This window comes from Diplotaxodon limnothrissa, linkage group LG15 (assembly GCF_057381915.1).
Source record: "Diplotaxodon limnothrissa isolate DT_005_m linkage group LG15, D_limnothrissa_male_GT1.1, whole genome shotgun sequence".
NCBI classification, from domain to species: Eukaryota; Metazoa; Chordata; class Actinopteri; order Cichliformes; family Cichlidae; genus Diplotaxodon; species Diplotaxodon limnothrissa.
Window position 1 is genome coordinate 43,933,602 of NC_140610.1, and position 14,290 is coordinate 43,947,891.

Here is a 14,290-nt window from a genome sequence, read left to right on the forward strand (position 1 = left end):
TGGGGTCTATCACACCAGGCAAGATCCCAGGTGTAGACTGTGTAAAGATACCCCTGAGACAATGCATGACATAACAGCAGGGCACAAGATGCTAGCAGGCAGGGCATACACAGAACGCCACAACTAAGTGGCTAGCATAGTAAACAGGACCATCTGTGCGGGGTTTAACCCTCACCCCAATAAGGGAAATTTAAAACTGTTGGTTAAGGGTAAATGTAACTTCAAGCGTAAACATCAATTGGAGCTCACTAAAATTAATATTGAATCCATGTGTAACTTTGCCAAAACAATGCCAGACTCTTTAGTTTTCTCTGGTCCCCTCCCCAATCGCACCATTCCTTAATTTGCTGGCTGTCTGAGTGGTGTCCACAAAATGATGTGGTCTTTATAGATAATTGGAGAAAACCTGGTCTTGTTAGGAGAGTCGGCATCCATCCCTCTTTGGATGGAGCTTTTATTTATAGAAATCTCAGTCGAGCCCTACCTCCTCCCTGTACTTTGCAAAAACCATATTTTTTGAACCAACTTTAAAACTGAGTTATGCTGAGACATTGCTTCAGTTCTTCAAGTAGTCTATTCCAAAGCTTCACTCCACACACAGAGATGAAAAAACGTTTTAGTGTTGTACAGATTAATTAATGCTTCAATACAGGGAGGCTTGCCCGATGGCACTTACCGAGACGTGGCTGATCGATGTGGACAGTGACACTTCACTGCGAATCAGCGGCTTTGGGACTAATGTCCGGACAAAAAACAGTTGTGTTGCCCTTCAGGGGTGTTTTGATTGTACTGACTGGTCCTTGTTTCAAGAGAGCACTTCTGATTTGGATGAACTCACTGGTGTGGTGTGTAGCTACATCTCTTTTTGCAAAGACTCTGTAATTCCAGTCAGAGAATTTAAGACTTCCCCCAATAACAAACCGTGGCTCTCTAAAGATATTAAGGATCTGATTCTTAAAACGAAAATTGCTTTTAACAAGGGAGACATTCCCACTGTGAGAATACTGAGGAAGGAGGTGAGGGCCGCAATACAGATTGCCAAGATGAGATACAGAAATAAGATTGGGGGAAAACTCCACAGTAACAACCTCAAAAGAGCTTGGCTTGGTATGAAAACAATGGCAGGGCTACAGATGAAAGGTAAAAGTAATATTACCTTAGAGGGGTTTACCTCTAAAAACATCTGGCAGACAGTCTTAACAGTTTTTACCTTTGTTTTGAGAACTTTGACTGTTCTAGGCAGACCAGCACACTGAGGGAAAAGACTATCACTCCCCCATCATTTTGTATTGATGAGAAGGGGGTAGCTAATCTCTTTAGACACACTAAAAGTAAGCGTCCTGGACCTGACAACATCTGTGGACAGGTACTGAGAACTTGTGCTGATCAGCTGAGTGGGATTTTTCACCATATTTTCTCACTATCTTTAGAGTTTCATTCAGTACCTAAGATTTGGAAACATGCTGTCATTGTTTCTGTTGCTAAGGGCAGAGCCTCTGGCTCTGACTTCTTTAGTGAGGAAGTCCTTTGAGAAGATAATTGGAAGGAGATTTTAATGCATGTTGAACACCATCTTGACCCCTTCCAGTTTGCCTACAGAGCAGGAAGAGGTGTGGAGGATGCTGTTGAAACACTCTCGTATTTCTTGTATGAGCATCTTGAGGCCCCTCACATCCAATTCAACACTTCTTACTTGCTGGCAGGCTTTACAATCATTTTAAACTTGATACTAGTCTGGTCAGCTGGGTGACAGACTTTCTGACTAATAGGTCACACTGCGTGAGGGCGAATCATGTGTTTTCTGATGTGCTCTCCTGCTCTACTGGATCACCCCAGGGTTGCTGCCTCTCTCCCCTTCTGTTCATTCTTTATACAAATGAGTGTCGCAGCAATTTCATGAACAGACACATCCTGAAGTTTGCTGATGACACAGTGATCGTCAGTCTTCTAGTGGGAGACGAGTCAAGCCATGGACAGGTTGTAGTCCTTTCTTTCACTTAATGTGTCAAAAACTAAAAACATGATTATTGATTTTAGGAAGTCCTCTTATAGCTCATCACCTACTATTATTAAAACTGCTGAAATCGGGATTGTTGAGAGTTACAAATATCTAGGTGTGGTACTTGACCATAAACTGTGTTTTGAATCTCATTGTCACAGTGAGGTTCACCGGTATGTTAGTTAGAGCAGGGCCCAAGAGCAGACATAGGCAAGGAGACATGATATGAGTTAACAAAAGGCGAGCCTTTATTATGGCTGATGACAAAAGGCAAAACAAAAGCTAAACAGACTATGAAAAACCTATGACACTGAACGCTATGCGAGACTATGAAACGGTGATAAAGCTATGAAACTTTGAAAACTGATTCTATGACTGTGACTACGAGAACTGTGATGACTATGACGAGACATAACTGGGAAGGTTACACAGACGACGCGACACAGACTGAATGAAACACAGAGACTAAATACACATAAGGGAAGATCAAGGGAAGTGGCCACACAAGGGAGCACAGCTGACACCCGTGAACCTAATGGCAGGACAGGGGAAGTGAAACTAAATACAATGAACAAAGAACACTGGACTCTTTCAAAATACAACAGGAAACATGGAGTCGTAGACATGACACAAGGGGAACCTGATAAACCATGAACTAAACTGCAATCTAGGCCTGACTGAATAACTAGAAAACTGAAAAGAAACTGGAATACAGATGAAATAACAAAATAACATGAAACTCAAAAACACTGGGTCGCATGACACAGGACCATGACACTCATGCTGATGCCACTACTAAAAAGGTTCAACAAAGAATGTTCTTTTTAGGGAAAATGAAATCTTTTAATGTCTCATCTGAGATGTTGTCTTTGTTTTATGGAAGTTTTATCAAATCTGTGATGTCCTTTTGTATCGCTGCCTGGTTTGGTAACCTGACGGTGAAGAATAAGAATTGAGGTTGGGACTTCTGGTAAAAACTGCTAGCAAAATTTCAGGGCACTGGCAAGATGGACTTTTGGCCATCTACAACAAAAATGTGCTTAGAAAGGCTCATTCTATTATGAATTGTTTGAACCATCCACTTCACACTGAGTTTGAGTTGTTGCGGCCATCGTTTTAGAGTACCTCTGAGGAAGACTAAAAGACTCCAGGTTTCTTTTATCCCTACTGCATCTTGTCTCCTTAATGGCAAATAACCGTCCTTGGACTTTCTATCACTACTATTGTCATTATTATTTTATATTATTGTTCTGTTTACTTTTATCCTGCTGCCAAGCTAATCTTCTTTGTCTGTTTTCTGATACATACAGGTTTATGAGTGTAAATGTGCTTTGCTTGATTTCAGCAATTTTGACAATTGATTCAAATTGTAGATACCGAATAAAAATAAAACTATTTAAGACCAGTGTTGGTCAAGTGACTTGAAAAAAGTAATCAGTAACTAATTACTGATTACTTCCCCCAAAAAGTAATCCCATTATTTTACTGATTACTTATTTTCAAAAGTAATAATTACTTAGTTACTTTTTAAAAACACGATTTACAACCTGAATAGGTGATAAAGCGATAGATCTTTCAGCCCAATTCTACTTTTTCTGCATAATCCATCATACAAAATGTAATCAAATGGAAAAGTCTCTTTTTAAAACTTGTTTTATCAGTTTTAATCTTTTATCTTTATGCATCAATCAAAAATTTAATTATATGCAACATTCTCTGACTGGAAGAAATTTGTTTAATATTTAAACCTATTTTCTGCAGATTCCAGCAAATAAAATAAAATATTTTTTGTGTCTACACTCAGTCTTTCAAATAGATGCAAGTAAAACCCAGCAGAAAATAAATAAAGTCAAAGACTAGTGGTCCTGTTGCTCTATTTTCACCTGTAAAGCAGGAGTGGGGTAGGCGGAGGTTTACCCTGGTGCAGGTGTGCCGCAGCAGTCAGTTGAAGAATCCGCGAGTTTCTTTGTGAGTTTCCCATTACGTCGTAGCGCACTCGGTGCTTGCTTGGAAGTTTAGGAATTTTTTTTTTCCGCTGTAAAAAGACGTTTTCTTCCCACGCACAACGGACACTAATGTTTTTGTCACTTTTTATGGAATCAAACTCAAAATAAGGTCAGTACTTCCACGCTCACCCAGACATGGCTGACCAACAATGCTAACAATAATAATATTGTTTTGTCAACCCACCTGTAAACCTCTACAGCATTGTGGGTATTTGCTAAGAAAAGTGAAGGAGTCCTCCTTTGGGAAGGATACACACAGCGTTGTCTGGACAGTTTGAATTATCAAAATGATCTAGAGAGGGCAGTAATGGGTATGACGTACACTGTTGCAGCATTTGATCTTTATTGTGGAGAAAAACCTTTAACATTTATGAGCAAGGGAGAAAATGATACATGTGCTGGTGTAGCATTTTTAGATAATCAAAACATTCTGCCTTTATTGTCAGTCAAAACTTTACAGACAGCTACTCAGAGACTATTCTAAAGCAAACAGGCAAATGTGACATCTTTACCTACATGAGACTGGGCTAATAAAATTACCTTGAAACAAAAAGGAACAAATGAACTAAACATTTTGTAAATCAGTGACTCTGAAATAAAGGACACAGAAGGCAATATTCTGAAAAAAAATTAGGCTGATTTATTTTCACAGGGCATACAAACGGGAAACAGCAAATAATTTGTGAATCGAAGGGCTGAGAGTAATGCCCACAACTGGGGTCAGATCATTTTGGAATAAACTGAGGTGAATCTTTTAACCAGGAGACATATATTTTTAGAGAACATCTGTTCCTCACATTCTGGAAACAGCACACAGTTTGTGAGGTGAAGGGCTGAGAGTAATGCCCACAGCTGGAGTGAGATCCAATTCATCCTCTGAAACTCCAGGTGCAGGAGTGAAACGAAAACGCTGCAGGAGGGTGGTGAAGAAGAGGAAGAGCTCCATCCTGGCCAGACTCTCTCCGAGGCAAATCCTGCGACCTGCAAGAGATGAATAATAATCAATTGTCCTGTGAAGAGATGTACCTCAGTGGTAATGGCTGAGCTCACAAACCTGCAGAAAATGGAATGAAGGCATCTCGCTTGACAAACTTTTTCTCTTTGTCCAAGAAATGAGCAGGATAAAAGCTGTGAGGCCTCTCCCACTCACTTGGATCATGCAGGACAGATGTCAAGAGAGGAAACACTGTGGTTCCCTGCAGATAACAGCTGATTTCAGAGATGCACAAAGTACAAAACGTACTAAGACAACACATAAAAACAGTACATACTTTTGATTTGGATTCAGTTTCAAACTTTCCCGTATTCCTGTGATTGCCCGTCCAAGATGGCATCAAGCTTCTGTTTTGTGCACTCAGTAAACTGATAACAACTGTTCCCACTCATTTTTACTCTTTTTGTCTGCATTTGTGTTTTTTGTAGCTTTACAACTTTGGCACTTCAACTCAGAGTTGACACAGGATGTGGGATGTAGTTACATTATTTCAAAACTTACTGGCTCAGTGCCAGGCAGCTTTGAATAGATAGCAATTAGTCTTACCTTCTCGATAAAGTGACCCTGAAAAGTGATGTCTCGGGTGGTTTTGTGAGGAAGTGCAGTGGGGACGATGCTGCTCAGTCTCTGTGTCTCATGGATGACGGCGTCAGTGAAGGGAAGGTTTTTCCTGTCAGCAACCTGCATCTGTCGGTCTCCTATGACCCTCCTCAGCTCCTGAACCTCATCTAGAGTATGAACAAGAGTAGTGGACACATTTGATCCCTATTAGAGTAACAGTAACACTCCACCATACTCAATAAATGTACGATTATTGTGATATTGCTCTTGTGACATGTGTCATGTGATTTCCAGTAAAAGAGTGTATTCAAGTTGTGGATTATTTGAGCTCCTCACCCTGTATCTTTGGATATTTGGCCATTAGCAGAAGTCCCCATCTCAGTGTAGTTGATGTTGTCTCAGTGCCGGCAGCAAACAGATTCATGACTGTTATCAGAAGATTATCATCATGGAAGTGACTGTTGGTAATCCCAGATTCCTGCACATAGACATTTAACAGCAAAGTCACTCAAATCATCCTAATCCCAAAATTGGATGGGGGTTGGACAGTAGAAAAAGAAGCATTGTAAATGCTGTTAAAATGTTCTGTGTAGATTTCATGACATAGATGACTGATTTATAATAAGCTACATAATTTCATTAATGTACATATAGCTTGTGTTGAAATGTCTTTATTTGAAATGTACACGTGTAAAGTGTAAGAGCTAGTGTCTCGTGAGAATACCCTTTACGAGAGTACAGAAGACTTTTTTCATGGACTGCGAGGGAGCAGATGTCTCTCATGAAGCGATTTTAAGCTAAAGGTTTACTAAAAGAAAAAGCAACACAAGGACTTAATATATATATATATATATATATATATATATATATATATATATATATATATATATATATATATATATAGTATAGTATAGTATAGTATAGTATAGTATAGTATCAAACGCTTCTCCTGTGGCAAAACAAACACATACAGTCAGTATAAGTAATTGGACCATTAATTCAATTCAGTTCAAACAAATGTGATAAATTTTTACCTTTAAATTTCTTAAATACTTCAATGAGATGTTGACATTCCTCAATTATTTTGTCCTCACATGCTCTCTTGCCCATTCCAAAGTCTCTCAGTTTAGTCAATGCAAAGCATCTCATTTCTCTCCATGAGTCACCATTGGACCACAGAACTCCTGAGAGTGGTCATATTTTAGTTTGACAGTACCAAAATAGAAAAAAAGCTAAAAGATTTTAAGAAATAATATTATTCCTTTACCATGCTCTTTGGTTAATTCATGTGCAATGTTTGTTGGGCTTCTGTCTCCAAACTCTTCATCATAGTCAACAAGTGCCTCCTTCACCGTCCTGTATCCTGCCAGAATCACCACTTTGTTTGGACCCAGATAAACCGTGAAGACTGATCCATATTTCTTGGATGACTAAGAAAAACAGAATATGATCATATTTTCACACACATCAAAGAAACCAACGCTAAAAAGCTGCCTGGAGAACTGTATCTGCAGCATAGTTCAATTACTTTCTCACCTCCAGCAATGTTTTGTAAGGTCCTTTCAGGTCCAACTGTAGCAGGTTCCCCAGCACAGGAAGTGGTCTGGGTCCTGGAGGACCCTTTTGGTTTTTTTTGAGAATTGAAGCTTGGAGTGACGATGAAATAGACAAGGAGGATGACTGTCAGTGCCCCTAACAAGAAGGCAGAACTGAGGGAATGGAGAAATACATCTAATATCCCCATGGCTGTGAAACAAACCATTAGGAGACCTTTTACTTTAGAGCCTCAGTGACTCATCATTTTGGATGAAACATGTCAGCACATCACTTTGGCAGCCAAACTGGAAAGCCAGTACAAGGGGGATAGAATAAACATTGGGAAGCTTCAGTAGTAAAGCAGTAAATCATTACTGAGTAAGGCGGTGTTTCGATCAGTGTCTAAACTTTTCATGTGAATCAGAAAAGTAGGGCTTTGCTTTTTAAAATATTCACAAAATGTTTCTAAAAGTTAAAAAATAAATTCTTAGAAACCATCTCCAGATATCTTATCTTCCTCTGGAGATGGTTCACAGTCCTGAATGGTACTGATGTTACACCCCTGAACAGGAGAAATAATCATATTGAAATGATGAACTGATGCTTCCTCACTGAGAACCTTTACTCAAATGGGGATACTGTGATTTCATGTAAGTGGGCAGAGACAAAAGTAGTAGATCTCAGGTGACCTCATTCAGACTTCATAGATCACTGACAAAATGTTGATTCTTAACAATATAAAATTAAATAAACAAATTCAACCCCCTGATTTTAACACAATGAGATTTTAATTTTTTAAAGCAGTTTTTTAACACATGTTGTGAAATATGTCATTTACCTGCATGAACTTTTTGAATAAACAACAGGATCTTTTTTGTTATTTTAACTTGTCACCCTGCTGGCTCTGTTAGAAGGATTAGCCAACACCGTTAGTGCAAAAAAAACTCCAAACAAAAACATGCAGATTAACACGCAGGTGTGTGTGTGTGTGTGTGTGTGTGTGTGTGTGTGTGTGTGTGTGTGTGTGTGTGTGTGCATGTGTGCTCCAATGATATTTGTCTGGACATTTGGCAAGGATACACACAGCGATGTCTGGACAGTTTGAATTATAGGGCAGGGCCAAATTGGAGGGTGTTTATATAGGTGTTACAGGCCTAAATTCAAAGTTTCAGAAGAAGTCCTTACTATTCACAGTTACCCGATTTTTGTTATCCTCCGTGTATCAAGACAACTCCCCTGGAGTTTGATTTGGTTACTGCACCTGGTGGGTTTTTTTTTTAAGTTGGAAGGTCCCTATATGTGTTTGTCAAAAATTGTGTGTTACACAACAATGGCCTTAAATTTATCTGTATCTATTCTAACTCTATCTATTAAAAGTAAAATACTACTTTCAGTTATGGTAAGCTAATTAAATGACTTAATATATCACAAATACTCCAGTTATGGTTTATTGATGGTTAATTTCAGCATTTTTTTTTCCTGTATTGTGCTCGTAGAACCCATTTTTTTGTAATTGCCTGTTTTTGTGCACTCTTTAATTCTATACACTTTGTGGAGAGCTTTATTTTGTTAAAGAGGCTTTGGGAATTCTTATGTGTGTATATATCATAGGTTTACGAGTGGTAACCTGTGATGTTGTCACGGTTCTGGGGGGATTTGACCCAGCATTTTGAGTTTATTATGTTTTGGTTTATTTTTTGAATTATGGATTGTTCTTTATGTTTCTCTGGTGCTTTGTTGATTATTATTATAATCTATGTTTCAGTTATTCTTGTTAAGAGATTAGTTCTTATGTTTGGTTTTTCTCTGAATTATGATTTGCTTGGGTAATGAGTAGTGATTCCTGTTTTATTGTGAAAGTCTTTGTCTTATGTTAGTGTGTGCAGCTTTGTTCCCTGTCTCATCAGCCCTCATCTCCCTCCTGTTGCCCATTCCCTCATTATTACCCTGTGTATTTAAGCCCTGTGTTTTCCCGTGCTCGGTGTCGTGTCGTACCCTCAGATCCTGCCTGTGTGTTCCAGTTAGTGTTTTCATGTTTGGTTTCTGTTTTGTTGGTGCCAGCAATAAAGCTGTGGTTTTCAGTTATATTTCCGTCTCAGAGTCCTGCACTTGGATCCACATCTCCTCCTGCCCGCACACAGAGCACTGACAGATATATTCATTTATCAGGGAAGGGAAGACTTCTGAAGAGCTGGGATTCCTCCTCTCTGATGCCAGAATATTTGTTTTGCACTGCAGCATTTCACACCCACAAGTTTAGTTTCTTCCATGTTTATAAGTATTTTGTATTACTTAGATGCTCTTGGCTGCCATATCTGACCTGCAACCTCACAAGCTAGAAACAGAGTTTACCCCTCTCTCTAGTGCTTCGTCTTTACCTTTCCAAGAATCCCTCATGTCACAGTTTTACTCTACAGTCATTTGAAAGAGAAAGTAAAAAGTCAGCTGTTAAAGCTACTATGCATGATGTAAGTACAAAAATCCATCAGTACATCAAATACGATGGCTCTGAGCGATGAGGTACTTAGTAAATAGCGCAATCAGCAGAAACAACAGTAAAAGAAGAGGTGGAGGAGCAGTAAGTGTCATTGTATTGTATCTTTATTTGTTTCAGACATATAAAACAAAAAACAATATATACACACTACATATATTTTCATTTACAGATACGAATATATATGTAGATATACACACACACACGTATGTGTTCAGATAAACAAAAAAAATATAATGAAATAAAACAAAATCGTCTGACATAATGTAACAATGTTTGGTCTGAAAAGGAGTAGGAAGAAGTATGAACATACTTATTAATTCCTACCCCTGCTCAACATCTTATTGATCCCACATAATTCACCTAATTCCCATCATCACATACTCCACACAATACACGAGGAGAACCTATATAAACTTGGCTACCGTGATTGATATAATTTGGATATAATTTGATATTTTTATACATACAATGGGTGATCATCTTTATCGGTATCATATTCTTCCAAAATCAGTTTTCGAAGTATTTTCATGAACTTACTAATTCCTGAGCATTGCTGTAGATCTATAGTAAAACTATTCCACAGTTTTACCCCATAAATAGTGACACAAAAGGTTTTAACCTTTGACCGTGCTTTAAGAATCCTTAGATTCAATTTCCCCCTCAATTCATAGTCTCCTTCTCTGTCATAGAACATCCTCTGTATATTTCCTGGTAACATATTGTATCTGGCCTTGTACATAATTTTTGCAGTTTTATATTTTATAAGATCCATAAACTTCAGTATTTTTAATTTCAAAAACATGATGTTAGTATGGTCTCTAAATCCTGCTTTATTAATCATCCTGATTGCTTTTTTTTTAAATTTTACATATTGGTTGAAGTGCAGTTTTATATGTGTTTCCCCAAATTTCCACACAGTATTCCAAATATGGCAATATAAGTGAACAATAAAGTACCCGGAGTGATTTGGAAGGCAAAAAATATTTAACTTTACTTAGTACGGAGATGCTTCTTGACAGTTTGGCTTGTATATGCTTTATGTGAGGTTTCCAGCAGATTTTGTTATCTATTATCACACCCAGAAATTTTGTATCCGAAACTTCATCAAAGGACAAACCTTTGTAGGACAAACCCTTGATGTTCGTCCTACAAATTAGGGCTAAGCTATATCATACCGTTCACGGTAATACAGGTGTAATGTTGGGCAACGATAAGAAAATGAAATATCGCGATAGAATATGGGTAAAACGCGCATGCGCAGTGCCTTTGTTTACATACACACATGGCCACGATGCAGAATGAGAAGAGCGAAAGCGGATCGTTAAATGAAACGGATGAACCAGAATTGGTTTGTAAAAAAGCTGCAACTTCAGTGGTGTGGAACTGGTTTAGCTTTCATCCGTCAGATACACAACAAAGCACTATTTTTGGTAGAGCATGCTAGCGGGTCGTCGTTATTACCGTGTTTTGTGGAAAATGCGGTACACTTAAAATCAATCCTTTGATTTTTCTGAAAATCGACAGTGCCCCAATGGGCCTTATGTATGAATTCTGGTTGTGTTTACTGACCTCGAAACGATTTTATGTGCTACAGGGCGCTCGAAAATCTGTCAAATGTTTCAGTACGACTTTGCTAAGCTACGAAGCCGCACCGCTTGATGGATTGTCGGCGCATTACGGCTATCGTAGGCAGGAGCCTGGCGGAGTGATACGTACTGTGCTTCAACATAATATTAGGGGTGGGTTTTTATAATCAATTTATCGATTAAAATCGATTCTGGCTTGGATAACGTAAAATCGATTCATTAAAATCCTGAATCGATTTTTTTTAATATAAATTTATTTTGCCCGAAATGCCAGAATCTCTGGTGAAATCTCACAAAATTTCAACAACCACCAAACAGCTAAGACAGTAAATGAGAGCAGGAACACGGATTCTGCACAAAGACTTAAACACACAGCGCAACCCGCGGATCAGAATCAGTTAGATGTCGCCTTTCTCACAGTCGGGGCTGAAAGCCGACAGCTCGCTGATTCTGATCTGTCGGCGGGTCCGCGCTTTGTGTTCACGCCCTTTATGCACTGATTCTAAAGCTGTTAGTTTGATGTCTCTCCAAACAATATTGACCGAACCAGCAGCAAAAGAAGATCCAAACTACGCTTCACATAAACATCGTCACGAATTCACTCTGACTTTTACTGTTTTGCTTCGACCACGATGCACAGCTTTCTCTCCGTCTCTCTCTCTCTCTCTGTACTTCAAGAACAGTTTCCCGTCTAAAAATCTGTTTTCTGCATTATTCGCTTGCTTGTTACGCACAAGTCTACCGTTGTTTACAGCGCTGTCGGCCGATGGTGTTTTTTTCATTTTATATACTTCCGAAAAGAAAACCTAATTTCTGCCGTTCAGTACTGAACAAATTTAAACTTTTTAAAATTATGCAAAATGCAAAATGCTTAGCTGTGTCTCTAATAAAACCTCTGTAACTTCAGAGGTAATGTTCATATGTTGATTAATGGTTTTCTTTCGTTTTTGATGTACTGCAGAATATTTTTATAAAATCCCAGGCCAGGAAAATCCCCTTCATGTTTTTCTGTGTTTTATCTTCAGCTACTTTGACACAAAGGCCTCTGCTGTGATGCTCACACCTTTGATAAAGTCTTGCGTGTGTCAGCTTCCTTTAGATACAAAAATATGTAAATGTACTGATCTGAATTATAATATTTCTGACTGTCAAAATTTCCCAGATTCAAATCGAATTGAATCGAATCGAATCGAATCGAATTAAATCGAATCATGGATCGAATCGATTCGGGACCTTGTGAATCGGAATTGAATTGATTCTAGAAATCAGTGATGATACCCAGCCCTACATAATATTACCGCATTGTGTGTGTATAACTTCTTTTAAAGTTTCGTGGATATTATACATGGCTATGCTGAGGATATGTCGGCCAATTTCCACTGGAAATGCCTTTTGGTTAAACTGTCAGCAAGGAATTTGCATTTGTACTGTTACATTTTTATATAACTTTAATGCACTTAAAAAAGCTGCTTGTTTAAGTGAAAATACATTGATGGGGTTTTTTTTTGCACTAATAAAGTTAAGGAGTTGTAAAATATTTTGTCTAGTGTCAATTATATCGTCAGTTATATCGTTATTGCAAATTTTCAAATGTATATCGTGATAAATATTTTGGGTCATATCACCATGCTCTACTACAAATGTCCTACCAATGGCTTGACAAAGCTGGACTGAAAGACAGAGCAGAGTTGCTAATCATTGCTTTAACTGCAAGTTTATTAAAATCCAATGTGTACCACACCAGGCAGAATGCCAGGCGCAGGCTTTGCAAAGATGCCCACAAAATAGACCAGTATCTATCAGTAGAGAGTAATATGCTAGAAGGCAGGTCCTATATAGCTTGCCATAACCAAGTGGCTGTTATAGTACACAGAAATATCTCTGTGGAATATGGGCTGGAAGTCACAAGATCAAAATGGAGTCCTCCTCCAAAATGTAGCTAAGAACAACTGAACTAAAGTCATGTGGGACTTCCAGATACAGAGTGACAAACAGGTAATGCCAAATCAAACAGGGAGAATAGAGGTGGATAAATAGGGAAAAGAAGGCTGATTTAACATTCCAAGTGATAGCCACATGAGGAAGAGAGAACATAAGTTGATAAATGTTAAGGACTAAAACAAAAAAAAAAACAATACAAAAAAAACCAAATTCAAGATCCATGAACTGAAAGCAAAAAGTCATTACAGGTCTGAACACAAAATAGAAGAATAGAATAAAATAGCGCTTTTTTTGTCATTGGACATGTACCAAAAAATATGCATGCTCCACGCCAACTTTGCAGGAGTGAAAGAAAATATCAATAGTAAAGTCATCAGGAATAAATAGCAAACAGAAGATATCATATGTATATATCAAAGGCGTAGATTTGGTTTTGGCATTGGTGGGGACGGATGATTCAACCACCGAACCCTGCCCTGTTTCTTTTTCTTTTTTTTCCTTTTTGTCTTTGCTTCTTGATTTAAAAAAAAAAAAAAAAAGGAGGAATATACTTGCCTGCATATGCTATTCTACATGCTTTTAAACCATTTAAAATTACAATTCATAGCTTTATATGTGAATTATATAATGTTAAATTACAAGATACATGCAGTCACACATGTGCACCACCAAGTCATCATCCAATTTCACCTGTGATCTTCTGTCACCATTGCTCTCTGAGCTTTGTGTTGGTTCTTCTTGGTTCTTGAATAGTCTTAACAGAGTTAAGTAATTCAAAGTAAGTTATTTATGTCTAGTGTAAAATATAACACGCAGAGAAGAAATGTATCCAAATCATATTAAGACATGATAGTAGGTAGTCTAATTTATTTTAGCCTTTCAAGACAAATAGCCTATATTGAGCATCGTGAATATGAATAATAGACAATTGTGATATAAATTGTAAAAAAAACCCCAAAAAACATACAAAATACTTGAAGAGCAATATTATAACTTATAGGCAACATAGGCTAGCGCTTAAATGTTTTTTTTTAGCATCAGACCAGGAGGTTAACCAGTCTGATCCTGCTGGTGAACCCAGCTGGACATGAGGAGCATGGTTATGACTACAGAGGGGACAGGTAAACAGGATACCAGTTAACTCTTTAAAAACGATGTACATAACAGATG

At 38.1% G+C, this 14,290-nt stretch overlaps 1 pseudogene; it reads right to left on the bottom strand.

The window, feature by feature from the left end:
* Nucleotides 1-2,345: 2,345 nt before the first annotated feature.
* On the bottom strand, nucleotides 2,346-7,304 carry LOC146618092 (cytochrome P450 2K1-like; annotated as a pseudogene).
* Between the last annotated feature and the right edge of the window lie 6,986 nt (nucleotides 7,305-14,290).